Here is a 15,065-nt window from a genome sequence, read left to right as displayed (position 1 = left end):
GAGAGTGTGTCGAGGATTTGACAATAGAAACAAACCGATGTTTGAGACGTACTCCAGATATGAGTGACAATTTACAGGGCGTACGTCAAGAGTTTGATAGGAACCTCCTGACATGAACGACTCAGTGTGTCAAGGTGTGAGCGGGATGCTCGAGACGGCCCATAGGGTACGTGCCTAAGGGTATGACTTGGACTCGATGACATGAATCACTCTATATGACAGGTACGCGCCAAAAGTTCAACTTGAACTTGTCGATACAAATGACTCAACATTGGAGATGTAAGCAACATGCACGTGATGACATATATGAACTTGCCCCAGATTCGACTTGAACTCAATGATATGAGTGACTCGACATTTACCATGCGAACAGGATGTACCGAACCGCATACGGGGGTGTGTGCCACAAGCTTAATCCTGATTGGATGGTATAAACGACTCAGTCCTTGACATGGGAGTAAGGTGCGAGGGATGACATACGGAACGCGCGTCAAAGGTCGGTCCAGAATTGGATAGCCTAATGACATATTCGTGGACTGCAAATATCGCCGATGACAAGGCGACATGTGGGGCACGTTTTGACAAGGCTCATCGTGTGACCAAAGCGCCAGCGGTGACATACGGGATATGCACCGAAAGCTGATACGTGTTCTAAGCACTAGTGTCACATGTTTTGGAATACTGACGTGTTACGATATACGGTGACACACCTGGTACGTCTCATATCGATTTGGCTGTTTTGGAGATGCGACGGGGTGTCTCAAGAAGACCAAGGACGCGCGGGTTACCCTAGTACAATGACATGTCGACATACAAGGTACGACCGAGGGTACCAATGGGGTATGACGATGACCTACTAGCCAAGAGGTTAGTACAATGATGCATAGATTCATTAGACGTGACGAGGCGACATATAAGGCGCCAGTTAAAGCGCGGATGTGACGCCATGACTTCGTGTGAAGCGTGCGTCAGTGGGTCAATATGAACTTGGGGTCCGGACAGTGGGATGATGTAAATACGAGGGGACACTATGACGACCCACATGGCGCACCTAAAGGTACAAATGGGAAGCGTGGACAACATACCAGCCAAGGGTTCGTTTCGAAGCTCAGGGTATTGCCCATAATTTTGAAATACGGAGGTGCTACGTATGGACTACCTCCCCAGATGCGAATGACGACAGGTAAATGAGATTCGTGTGAATCAGTTCACCCGACCCTAAGGTTTCGATCTTACAACCACGTAACTTTGGAGTATAGGTGCACGGCGCACCGACACACGTGGCATGTCTTAGCGTGCGAAGGTCATGATGGCAACCTACAAGGTGAGGGGCATGGATAATCCAGCAACGTAATTTGGAATCACCTGGGCATTGTGTATAGCGTGGCGACATCCATGGGTATGTCTTGAGATACGAAAGGGAGGTGACGATGACCCGTGGGATTATGGTTCTATTTGAGATCAAGGTATCAGTCATAATCTTGGGATGTGTTGGCTAAGGCGTAGCGACATACATGGTATGTCTTGAGGCGTAATGGTGTGTATGAGACATGTGAAAAATGGTTAATTCGAGTCTTGAGGGAATCGATGCCGTGACAATGTCTTTTTGAACCACTGATACGTTGTCAGTGATATGGCGACGGACCTAGTATGTCTTGAGTTGACCGTGCGGATAGTATACGGGACCTGCCCCGCGATGCGAATGCCAGGATAAGCGAGGTATGACCACCAAACAAGCCTAACCATAATAGATGGATATGGGATACATCACGACACATGGGATATGTCTCCGGATGACTTAAACACAATGGTGAAGGCGCATGTGACGCGTCACGATGCATGAGGTACCCTCTCTAATGGTATAAACAGGACGATAAAGATATGTGCGACGTATCCCGCACAAAGTATAACACGACGAAGACGTAGGGAATACCTCAAGGTCTGAAGGTGCTCCAAAAGATGCGCGAGATTCATCACGACATACGGGGTATGTCTTCTGTTACACGGGATACGGCTCTGGACTAGTGTATCTGATATGGAAGATGCATATGCGACCTATCGCGATGTACAACCTTGACAATACCCGAACGTACGTGATGCATGGTGGTGCATCGAGTATACATCTTGACTGGTCCATAGCTGACGTGATGGAGATGCATGGGACACTTCACGATATGGAAGATGGGACGAGGTAAGGACGTATGGGATACGTCACGGCCCAAATGGTATGCCTTTCATCTAACGTACATAGCATGGTGAACAAGCACCTGACAGGCCCTGACATATGGGGCATGCAACTCATGCCCCTCGCTTGGCGCAAGGAGAGAGGTGAAGATGTACAGGATGCGTTATGACACATATAGTACACCTTCTGACCGGTGTGTAATGACATGGTAGAGACACAAGGAATGGGTCACAACACGGAAAAGACATATGAGATATGTAGGTACGCCTCTTGATCGGTGTCTGAATGATTAATGGAAGATGCACGGGGTGTGTTACGTCTCATGGAGTATGACAAAGTAAAGATGCAAGGAATACATCACCCCATGACAGGTGGGACTCATGACGGGTGGACACGTGATGACACGACGCAGCAAGGATATAGGGGATACGTCACGAGAGAACAGTACGCCTGTTGACAGGGTAAGGACATATTGGAGGTGCCGTGACATACGGGGTATGCTAAAACAAGGGCGTATGGGATACGCCATGACATAAGGGTTGTACCTTCCGACTAGTGCCTACGACACTGAAGAAACATACGAGGTACACTACCATGCATAAGGTATGCTAAGGCAAAGACGTATAGGATACGTCACGACATAATGGACATGCCTCCTAGCTAGCATACAAACAACACGGTGAAGACGCGTGCGACGTGCCAAGGACGCATACGATGCATCCCAACACCTAGGTATGACAAAGCAAAGACGTATAGGATACGTCACGACATAACTAGTATGCCTCCAGAATGATACGCGACGTTGGGGTCGACTCTTTCTCACTTTCCTAATAAACACGTCCTAAATCTATGAAACCTAGAATGGCTGCACGCAATGCGGTTAGCATGCAACGCTCTACATGGTATGATTGCAATGATTCGTTAAGCATAGAACGCATTATAACTTAAATCTGACTCGACTGATGTACAACAAGATATAAATCTATACAAACAAACTAGTTAGCGAAGATCGTACATAATGCGTAAGTAGATCGCAATAAGAGAAAGAAAACGTTAGATAACAATCACAATCATCACATCATCTCTCTTCCATCCTTATTTCTCCACACACTCGTTGGCCAAGTCTCTTTCCTAGGATTTTGGTATGGGCTCACACCGTGGTCCAGAGGACGCGTGATGCCATCGATTATTGCGGAAAAGTAAATCGTCCATCAAACAATACAGTTCGTTTTGACGTATCCATGTTTAGTGACTAAGAAATCGACCAAGTTGGATTGTTCTTTCAGAATAACTCGTCTTTTGTCCTTTTGTGAGACGCATTAATTCGGGTTTTGACTCCCTTTGAGCGCATCTCAGTTTTTAGACACGGTTCGAGTTACTCTTCTAGTTCAATCGTTCGTTATTGTCAATGACTCGTTCCCTTTTATTCGCGTGGGTTCATGTCTCGATTTTTGGATTACAACGGGATCTTTTGGATCTATCGAGAGACGTAACCACGTGTTTATTTAGTGATGGAATCACTTTTGGATTTTATTTTAGGGAACGGACTCATCGCGTAACGCGTTTGTTCTTAGCGTCGAGGATTCGTTTGCTCATTTTGCTACGTGAAAGACGGTGAGTCTTATTTTGAGCGCACGGTAACCTTTCGGCTAGCAACAATTCGTTGTTTTTCCCAATCCACGGGATATATCATCTTAGTGTGGTTATAGAAAATCAACATTTCGTTGAATCGCATGCTTATTCAAAGCGAGGACATCACCGTTCTCTTTCCTTTAGGCACGATTTAAGCAAACACGTACATCGGGCCATATTTCTTGCAGTTTTGGTAACGGTCGAAATGATCGAGTCGTTAGTCAAAACCCGCAGTCTCGTCCATATGGAGCAATTATATGGTTTGGCTTAATTCGGCTTCGAGATTTTAAACGGTGTATACACTCGTCCGAGGCACGTATTCAACGACATTGGTTTATTTTCTTTAACTACTCTCGGTATTGATATATATCGTAGATTCGGAATGATTTTGGTCGTTTAGTTCATTTTTTTCTTCTTTATTTCCTTAGTCATCTGTACAGACACATCCATTTCTCTTAAGGACGACACGAGGCATAACGTAAAAGCTCGTCTTTCATTCGAAAGGGACGGGCTACTTGTGCGAAACTTTTCACGTTACAACAAGGTCGTTCGAAACAGAAATGTTCTTCGTTTTCGTTTCGTCTTGATCTCGTTTTATCCTAATTTATTTAAAGAATGTGAATAACGGCTATTGTTAATATAGTCTTTTGTATCGAAATGTAATTATCCTTAACACCGAACCGATTCATACTAATACGTGCTTACGTCATAACGCATTTCCTGAACACGTGCCTTCGTCGGGACACCGAAAGGGACAAGGCGGGCCGCACATGTTCATTCATATGAGATGACTAAGTCTTCTTTAGTTCAAATCGTTTCGATGTTTTAGGGTAATTAGTATATCGATTCATGAGTATATATTAACGCATCGTCTCATTTTCTTTACATAATTTAGGATTAGACACGTATCATGGCGGTTTGAAAACACGAACTGATTCATTTATCACATCAAAAATAGTAACGGGTAATCCTATGGAAACTTCTAAGGCTACTATATGCTGACACGGCTGACCGCGGGACCTCACAGGACCGCACAGATTCGCCCCTAACGAATGGATGGGGACCCTCTGGCGCCTTACTGTAAGGGGGAACTTACGCTAGCCTCTTTCGAGCGACGAATGGACTCTCGCTAGAGGTTTCGCGGAAATTACCCAAAGGGTTTGCAATAATGCTCGTGAATGCATACGAAAAGAAGTAAAACGATCTGTCCCCGTTAAGGGCTTAGTGCATGCCTTCCGGAATCAAATTTCTCGCTTCCCCAGCAGAGTCGCCACTTGTTAGACGAGGTGCCGCGGCCTAATCTCCCGGGCGGACCGGGGGGTGGACAACCTCATGGCGACGTAAGCGGTGATTGGCGGCGAAAGCAACCAATGGTGGAATCAAGCTGCTCGGCAGGACCGGAGCTCGGAGATATGGAAGAGTCGCCACCCACGAATGGGAAAATGAACACCGATCCCTTGCGGGAGATCGGTGTGGGTTCGAGAAACTTAGGTACGAGCCGAGAAGGCTAGCTCCTTTCCGGAGAAAGGCTACTAGGCACCCCGACATCGCCCGGTTATGAACCACCGGCCTCCTACTCAGCATGTTAGGCGATAACGGACTAATCGTATACTTCTTTAAGTTTAAAATTCATTTGAAACCCCTTTCTTTCTCTTTTTAGAAACCGTTTTGAGCATATGATATTGAAAAGCCACATCAGTAAAGAATCACCCATTTATGTTTATACATACACAGAGAGGGGGAAGAAAGAAGTGATTTATTTACAACCGTATTAAATATTATATCGTGTGTTTATTCTACACTAACTTATTTCCCAAAAACGGATTTATTTACATGGTTCGCACCTTAATCGCTGTTGGAACGATTCAGGTGCGTTTTAAAACCCCGTTTGATGAAGTTTACCCGAATCGCCGTTGGAACGACTCGAGTATTTGAAAACGTTTGAGATAAAAAACCTTTTAATGAGAAAACATGGTTAAACATACAAGTCAATTTTATTTTGTACAAATTCTTTAAGAAAATGGTTCAAAACTCTATTATTCGCAAAGAAAACGATTTTAATTACAATGATCCTTTAATCCGCCTTTGGAACGGATTAGGGTTTTAAAACTTGGTATTTTGAAGACGATTTGAAATATTAACAAGAATGACTCCATTTATTTACATTACAAATCTAAAAAAAACATTAGTTTAAATAATTCAATTGAAAACTCTCTTTTTGGTGATTTATTTTCCCCACTTACTTTAATGGACTCTTTAACTATTATAATTACAATAAACTAACATTTACACTCAAATGAAGCCCTTTTGAAACATGGACCCTATGAATGGGCCAAAAGAATAAAGAAAATGGTTTTAGACCATATATATATATATGTATACATTTAAATCAAAAAGGAAGATAAGAAAATAAGATTTAACCAAAAATCACTATATGTATATGAAGATAATAAACACAATATATCTTATACTTTGAAATGTGAAAATAATAAGTAAATCCTATAACTAAAAAAGTAATACTTATCTAAAAATAATTTAACTCAATAATCACTAAAATAACCCCAAATATTCTAAAAAAAACTATACATATATATACATAATTAATATAGTTTAAATATCAAAAATACCATATGCTAATGTCTATTCATTATTTCTCAAAATATCAAGTAACTAATATTTAAATATAACCTAAGTTAATAAAAAAGGGAAATACATATATATATATATTTATACTTATATTACAAAATAGAATAAAAAGAGATATACAAATATTCTAAAATAGATATATATACTAAAGTTCTAAAATAAGTTGAAAAACATGTATTACATAATCATATATATATATACTAAGGATTAAAAGTCTAAAAGTTAAGAAAAAGGGACTGAAATGACATTTTTTACATTTTGGCATCCGTCGGTAAACCGTCTTTAGTGACAGAATTGGCAAATTACAGCAGCACTCCAATATTTTCCAGATTTGTTCAAAAGCCTTAAATTAAATCTAATTCAATCGTTTTGGGCTTCCGAACTACCGAAAATGGATCATAGTCGAAAACGGAAGTTCCTAAAACGATGTTTTTATTTTAAAACATTATTTGGAAATTTCTTTTAAATTAAAAAACTTATAATTACAACGTTTTCGACACCCGAACTACCTTTTTATCGGATCACGGTTCGTATTGGGATGTCAAAACGAGGTTTTTATTTTAAAACAAAACCGAATTTTATTTAACACGAAACGAAAATTAAATAAATATGCTAACTAAATAAAACGTGACAAAATAAATAAATGACTAAAGGAATAAAAACTATAGCATAAAAAAAATAAATAGAAGGAGAGAAATAAATTAAATAAAATAAAGAGTCTAGTCCTCGGATAATACCTTTGATTCGGTATCTGACAGTCGAAGCCGATTGATTCCACGAACCGCGAGCTCCCGATTTTAATAAAAATTTAGTAAAAATTGAACTTAGAAAATTTGGAATTTTTGAGAAAAAAATATTTTTCTCAAAAAAATCCACTCTCTCTCTAAAAATGTTTAGAGTGAGAAAGTTTTTCCCCCAAAAAGGCCTCCACTTCACCTTGGGATACGTGCCCTTATATAGGGAAACGGATCCCGGAACAATGGGCGACGCCCAAAAAAAATTGGGCGTCGCCCATTGTGGTTGGGCGGCCGCCCAACCTAGTGTTGGGCTACCGCCCAACCTTGTTGGGCGGCCGCCCAACAATGTTGGGCGATCGCCCAACTTTTGTTGGGCGAGCGCCCAACCCTCGTCGGGCGTCCGCCCGACGTGGTTGGGTGCCCGCCCGGCGACCTTCGGGGCGTGCCCCGCGCCGTCGAACGCGTGCACTCCGTGGCCGCCGAGCGCGCGTTCCGCGCAGCTAGACGCTCGCACGTCGCGACCGCCGAACGCGCGCCTCGCGCTGCCAGGCACGTGTGCTCAACGGCCCACGAGGGCGCGCACCGCCAGCGGTCCCAGGCATTGCTTGGGCGTCGAGAGCATGCCACTCGCGGTGCATCCGACGGACGCCGCGCGCACGTCTCGAGCCGTCAAGCGGGCGTTCGACCATCGTCGTCCGCGTGCGGGATGCCGTTGCGTGCCCGCGCCGTGCCGTTAATTTTCCTCAGCCTATTATTCTTTATATATTTTTCAAAACTTTCGGAATCAATCGCTTCGACCGTCTTGTTTCAGGTTTTCGTCACAGGTCCTCCGACTCGGTGTCTACAGCCGTGTTCCACTTCGCTCGGTATAGAGACCGAGCATGTTCAACGCGTTCATTATCCCATTTTCCACTTAATTGTAAATTCTGCACTTTCATAAATGAACCAACAAATCTATTGGTTTCTCTACTGATTCGTAAAAATTTATTCTTACCCTTACCGCTTGCGAGTGCTTCCGAATTTCTGGGCCTCCTTTCGTTGAACATAGTGCTTATTCGAGTCCATAACGTTCTTTCCTTCTGAGCCGAGCCAACAACATTGTCTGTAGAAATTGATAAAAAACATTTACATAATAGGTCTTCTAGTTCATGTGTCCATTTATACTGTTTTCGCTTCTTTGTTGGCTTGGCAACAGGTTCACCGAGAAGTGATTCGTCAATCTCCTCTTCTTCGTCGTCGTCGTCTTCATCGTCAAGATCGACAGAATCCCGATATGGCGAGTCATGATTTGGCGACTGTGATCCGGATAATGAACTTCTTGAACTGTTGAATGAGAGATACGGATCAGTATAACCCGAATTTTGGAGGTGATGGTTAATCGGTTGACTATCGTTATATTGGGTCATATTGGCGTAATGAACATCGGGATGGTAGAAGTTTTGAGGGTTTGGCACAAAATTACCATAATTTTGAGGAAATCCGGGTTGTGGAGATCTCCTCATGGGAGATATTTGCATATTCGAAGTATTTCGGTTTGGCATTTGGAAAGGATTAGGGTGTTGCGAATCAGAATAACGATTTTTCTCCGAGGATTTTTTCTTGCCTTGACGTTTCTCCATACTTCTAAAAATGCAAGGTATAGTATTTAGGTGTTTTTTTTGCGTAAATATTTGGGATGATATGCAAAATAAAATGGATTGGGTATCTATATTGAAATTTTCAAAAAAAATTCCAACGGATATAAAACGGCTAGTATACATAGGAAAGAAAAAAAAAAGCAATATATGTTTTTACTAGTTCTTCAACGGATACCCACCGCCATTTCCAATTAAAAAAAAGAAAAAAAAAATTTAAGGGACACAGTCTACCTCTGCGGCTGGACGCGCCTCAAGCGCGCATGTAATACACGCGCCAGCTGAGGCGCGATCTCAACCGCCGATTGCAAGTGGACTACAACCTCCACTTTTCCCTTTTTCACTCCACACCGTATCACAATTGTGATACAACATTTCTCTCTCATCAAGTGATGCTGTCCCTCACAATGCAATAATTCAAATTAATTGTATCTCTTCCACTAAATGATTCAAGCATTGTGGGTGGTCTTAATGAAATCTCCCTATGCAGGTCACGATCATCTCTCTCATATCATATGATTCTCGCCTGAAAAATCAGGGTAAGCATTTTTTTTGTCTTCTCCCTTTCAATACCTTTTCTCTCTGTATCTTTTCCCAAACTCATATTCCTTTTTTTCTTGCTTTTTATCTTTTGTATGATCTACTGCATGACACCTTTCATTTGGATGCATTCTCTAATTCGTAGATATCTAATTTCTACTAGATTTTCCAGGTTTCCTTCAAATATCCATGTTCAGTTTTCCAGGTTAGTGGATCTTCATGGGATCGCTATATCTATTCGGTGATAGGTTCAATTTGCCATTGTTTCGATTGATTTATCACTTGCATGTTCAGTTTCCTTCAATTTATTCTTCTGCTGTAGGAAAGGAACATAGATCTTCTAATTTTAAAATCTTCTATCTCATTTTTTCTCAACAGTTTCACTGAGCAACATTTGGCAAGAGGGCATAATGTTAATTCAAGAGTCTTTTCTTAGCGATGGTAAATCCCCTATTTCGTTTCCTAGAAAATTAATATTTGTAATTCCATCTTTTACAGTTTGTACCATCTCCCATATGCTCCATTGTTCTAAACATCTTTCTTTAAGGGAATGGGAATGTAGAGGTAGAGTAGGGCAATTGCTTATATGGTTCAAATTAGTTGTCTAACTAATCTTTTGTCAGATGGACTACAATCATAAAAATTACTGCATTCATTCAGATAATTCAGAAAATGGTTTTTTCATTTTCCTACCAATTACTGATTTTATGTTGATCTAAAAGTAATTTTGAATTCTAATCGGAACCATGATTTTTGTTTACGAATGAATTTGTGTAGGTACTGATTACAGTTTTACAATTAAGAATGAGTTTGGGAGGAATTTTCATTGTTCTAATTGTCACTGATACATGACTTTTTATGTTGTCTCTATCTCTGAAGCACGGATACGTGAAATACCTAACCTATCACGTTTCTGATACTTATCCGATAAGGAAATGCTTGGGATACATTTCGGGGCCATTTCCGTGATATCAAAAAGTTGGACATGCGAATTAGTGAAGGATACGCGTGTCCCAGCCAAAAAAAACCAGTCGATTCTCTTATGAGAAAAAAAAACAGAGGTTCAACTGGTTCAATTATCCATCGTTATTTCAATGTATTAAAGAGCAGGAATATGCAAAGATTGTGTTATAGATTTAGATTAGAGGTAACCCAAAAGATATAGATTTAGAGAGCACTTACAGATTCACCAATCGTATCAAAAAAACAGAGTGAAACAGAGTATCTGTATTCACTGCAGATAACTAAAGGAAAGGGGGGAATCAATGCCAGAAACTCCTAATATATTTTGTTATATATGTATTTATTTAGTTATATTACAAAAAAATCATATATAAAAATATATTTTTAATATTTATAAATGTGTCCCAATATTTTTAATATTTACACTCCCCCATGTTTCCGTGTCCTGTGTTTTATAGAAATGACGTTTCCCGTATCCGCGTCCGTGTCGGATACCGTATCCGTATCCGTGTCCGGGCAACATAGGTCTCTATTGATTTTTACACTTTTGCTATTATTATAGAGGGAACACAGAGTGGGCAGGATGATGACAAACATATTGATCGAATTGCAATTTGGTAATTATGTTGCAACTGTTACTTAGTTTTTTTGAAGTAATTAATGATTTTTCATTTTTACTATATGCATTTGTTTTGACATGGTAGGGAAGTGGAATGAGCATTTTTGTTTTATTCATAAGAGAGTCTAATTAATCAAAATTAAGAAGAATTAGATGTTGTTCTCTTAAGGATGTTTTTAGAAAACTTACAATTAATGAATTAAAGTTAAGGCATGTGCGTCTAAAATGCATAATCTTACTGTTTTACCTTAAAAATTATGATCTACTAATGTTTTACAACAAAGTTTGTATTGTTTGGTTGGGATTAAAAATTATGCTTGCTGCTAGAACATTCAAAGTGGTTTGCTGAAAATCCATCCATTAATAATTCAAAAGATTGTGTCAAATGACACAATAGTCTCTGATATTCCATGTGTCAAATGTGTTACAAGATTGTGCAAAAAAAAAAAAAAAAAAAAAAAGTGCATAAATTAGATGTTGCACGCTATGGTTACTTTGTTTTTTACAAAGTACCGTTACTTAGTGTGGTTTTCACCATTAGATGATAGAGCATAAAATTAATCCAATGGTGAAAACCACACCAAGTAACGGTACTTTGTAAAAAACAAAGTAACCATAGCGAACACCTATTAACGTGTATATGTTTGATATACCTACGAGTATAAGTTGATAATATATGCTTTTATCTAATGAATAGCTTTAGTTTAAAAAAAAATTTATACGTCTAGGGTGTTACATTATGTATAATATGTTTCCATCTCGTGGTTGCTAAGTACACATGGTATGAAATTCACGTGTCATGGGTTCAATCCTTTTATTGCAAAAGGAGAGAATGTCTTTCTCAAAAATAGCATGTAGAACTTTTAGTTCAGATGTTCCCGAACATCAAATCTCAGTCTCACGATATAGAGACAACTTCTGGTTGTAAGGATAGAATAACTTGTTACCATATCAGCCTCAGATATGATAGTATGACTTAAAGTACATGCACAATCATCATACGCTTTAAATGAAACTCATTTTATCCTTTATGCAAGACAATTTTGGTTCATTGAGCTAGCTCTCGAATCACTCAATAAACAGCCTCATCCTTACTCCTCTTATCACCAAATGACAAGATATGAGTAAACACTTTTGTGAGTGAGCTACTTCTTGTTGGTCCCGTGTGATTAGTTCCAAGGGAGGGGTTAGGAACTAATATAACTTTTTCGTTTTAATTCTGCTCACTTAATATAATTCTTTGAGTTTCACAACTCAGTTTTGGTCAGCACAGCCGAGTGACGCGTAAGACGGCTTTAGTCAGATACTGACTAGAGCTGTTTTACTTGCGAGTTGGGAAATGACACTTTTGTGGTCAGCTTCCAACTTAGCACTCTGATTTACTCAGTGTCAGCTTAAACAATTTATATACTGAGTAAATATAGCAAGCAACACATACAGATATATATTGAGAGAGAGTTAGAAATTACTCAGCACGACTTATCCTGGTTCGGCCTCTCCGCCTACGTCCAGTCCCCAGAATCCCTCCGGGCTTTTTCAATCCAATACTGAGCTCTTTAAAGGTAGAGCACAAACCATTTACAAGGCAGTTGAATATGCAAGAGTACCGTCCTCTATTCGTCTACTCAACTCCTACTAAGTGTTATAACCGAACACCTAGATTTCTCTACCGCTGAGTACTTAAAACCGAGTACTCAGCACAACTCTCTCAATTTTACAATTGATACAAACTTGTTCTTTTTCAGACAAAGAACACTTTAGATGATTACAAAATCAAACTAGCTTTTACACAGAGATAGAAATTTGGTGTAAGATCTTTTTCTTGTTTTGATGCTCTTTGTATGTATGCTCTTTTTCTCTTGTATTTCGGCAAAGGATCCAAGAAGTGTACTTGTCCTTTTATAGATGGAATCTGAAGCAGAAATGATTTGAATCTGGAATTGTCCGTTGGATTCAAACGGCTTTTTCTTGCGACATGTTCTGGTCAGCTTCAGATTTGCAGGCCAATCCTGTCGTCTGAATTCCGCAGGCGCCAGCTTGTCTTCTTCTCGCAGGTTTGTCTTGTAGTGTAGGTTTCGTCATTTAGCCAGCGGACATTTGACCCATGCGTCTCGAAACTTTATCCATGCATAATTCCAAAGCTTCTGAATTGGTGCAGATCACTGTCGGATCTTGTCTTTTAGCAAACGAATCATTGGTGCTGTCCTTAAAATCATTCAGCATGACTTTGATAGCCGTTGTCTTTGTTTGTTGCCAATTCTAATACTGAGTTGCCTTTCACTCAGCTTCCACCGTCAGCTTCGTTCTGCAAGATATAGTTCTGAAGAAGACTTCTCTTCTTTTATGCTGAGTTGCTTTTCACTCAGCTTCTGTGATCAGCTTCATTTGTAAGCTTCGGTTCTGAAGAAGATTTTCCTTCTTTCGTACTGAGTTATTCTTTACTCAGCCCGCGCTATGTTGTCATGCTGACTATGTTCTATCTTAATTTGATTCCTGCTCTTAAACATTTTTATACTTAACATTGAACAAACGTATTAGTACAATTAAATCAAAGCATTTAAGTTTAATTGTCTTAATCATGGATTAACTTAAATAATTTTGTCAAATCAAAATCATGTTGGAAAGGTGTTTCAACACTTCTCTGTCTGAATTACTGAATTTAAGTTATTTCATAGCCATTGGAATTATTTCTATATTTTTGAGGTTAAAATTGATGGACATATTGTCAATCAAATTATTTTAGATTATTTGAACTTTGGATCAATTATTTGTATGCAATAAGAATAAATTTTGAAATAATTGATATATTTGTTTTATTATAATAAGACTAGGATTTAATATTAGTTAAGTATTAGGAAATATAATTCTTTAATAGTGGTAGAATTACATGGCTTTAATTCTCGATTTAAAAATTAAAAGATGACTCGGGATACGTAGGAAGCTTGAAAGAATTATCAAGTCCAAGCCAAATAAATAAATAAATTTTAGACAATCTGAATAAATTATGTGACATGACTGATATCTATTCACCATCCTAATGACATGGCAGATATTGGGTCTAGTACACGACATTACGTATATTAGACTACCTACAACACTAGCGTAAGGTACCTTTTTCACATAGTTCTTGTCTGCTTGTGTTTTAGGACAATCACTCGTACTAAGGATCGAATCCTTAGACATAGATGGTGAGTTTGAAATTTTTTATTTTTGTTTTGGGGTTTGTTTGTGATAAATAGATAATAAGAGCATTTATAAAATAAATAAATATAAAGACAAAATTAACTCGTTTCCCTTTAACTTTTGACTTTTTTTTTAACACCATTAGTCTATTTGGACTATGTTTACTAACGAAATCAACCTCAATGTACATGTTTGCCAACTTTTAAACCACATAGTTTATGTTTGAAAATTGTCCAAACCACAAAGTTTAATTTTGTACTTTTTCCAAATTATTATTAATCAATAAATGAACGAACACTTTTCATGATCATGATTCATTTGGATACATATGATCAATGATCAAATGATAATGCAACTATACACTAAAGGGGAAAACTGTAAAATTAGAAATCGATTCCAACGGATTCATAGAGGTATAGTTTAGTAATGGAAAAATATTAATTGAATTAGATATAGTTTAGAGTGTCAGGCACGTCTTCTATATGTCTCTACAACCTTTAAATGACTCTACCAGTAATTTTCACATGCTCAATGACTGATCAAGTGAATTTGGCCAGTCACTGTTAGATCTAAAATATGTAAATTTTAACTTTACAATTATTTTAATCTCCACAATATGATTTTAATAAGTCTAGATCTAATGGTACTGACCAAATTCACTTGGTCGGTCACTGATCAAATTCATTTAGTCAGTCACTGACCAGGTGAAAACCATCGATGGCTATAATTTAAAAAATACTAAGATATTTTATTTATTTTTAATGTATTAATCTAATTAATCCCTAAAAATAAGTAACCATTTAGCATCATCTAACAATCTTCTTCCATATTATCCGGCGTAAAAATCACGTCTTTCTCAACCTTTTCATCGTTTGTCTTTGTCGGATAATTAAGTTGTCCATCTCTGCCTCCTCCTTTCTTCTTCT

Source organism: Euphorbia lathyris, chromosome 4 (assembly GCF_963576675.1).
Source record: "Euphorbia lathyris chromosome 4, ddEupLath1.1, whole genome shotgun sequence".
NCBI classification, from domain to species: Eukaryota; Viridiplantae; Streptophyta; class Magnoliopsida; order Malpighiales; family Euphorbiaceae; genus Euphorbia; species Euphorbia lathyris.
The sequence above is the reverse complement of the archived record's forward strand: the minus strand, read 5'-3'. Positions refer to the sequence as shown.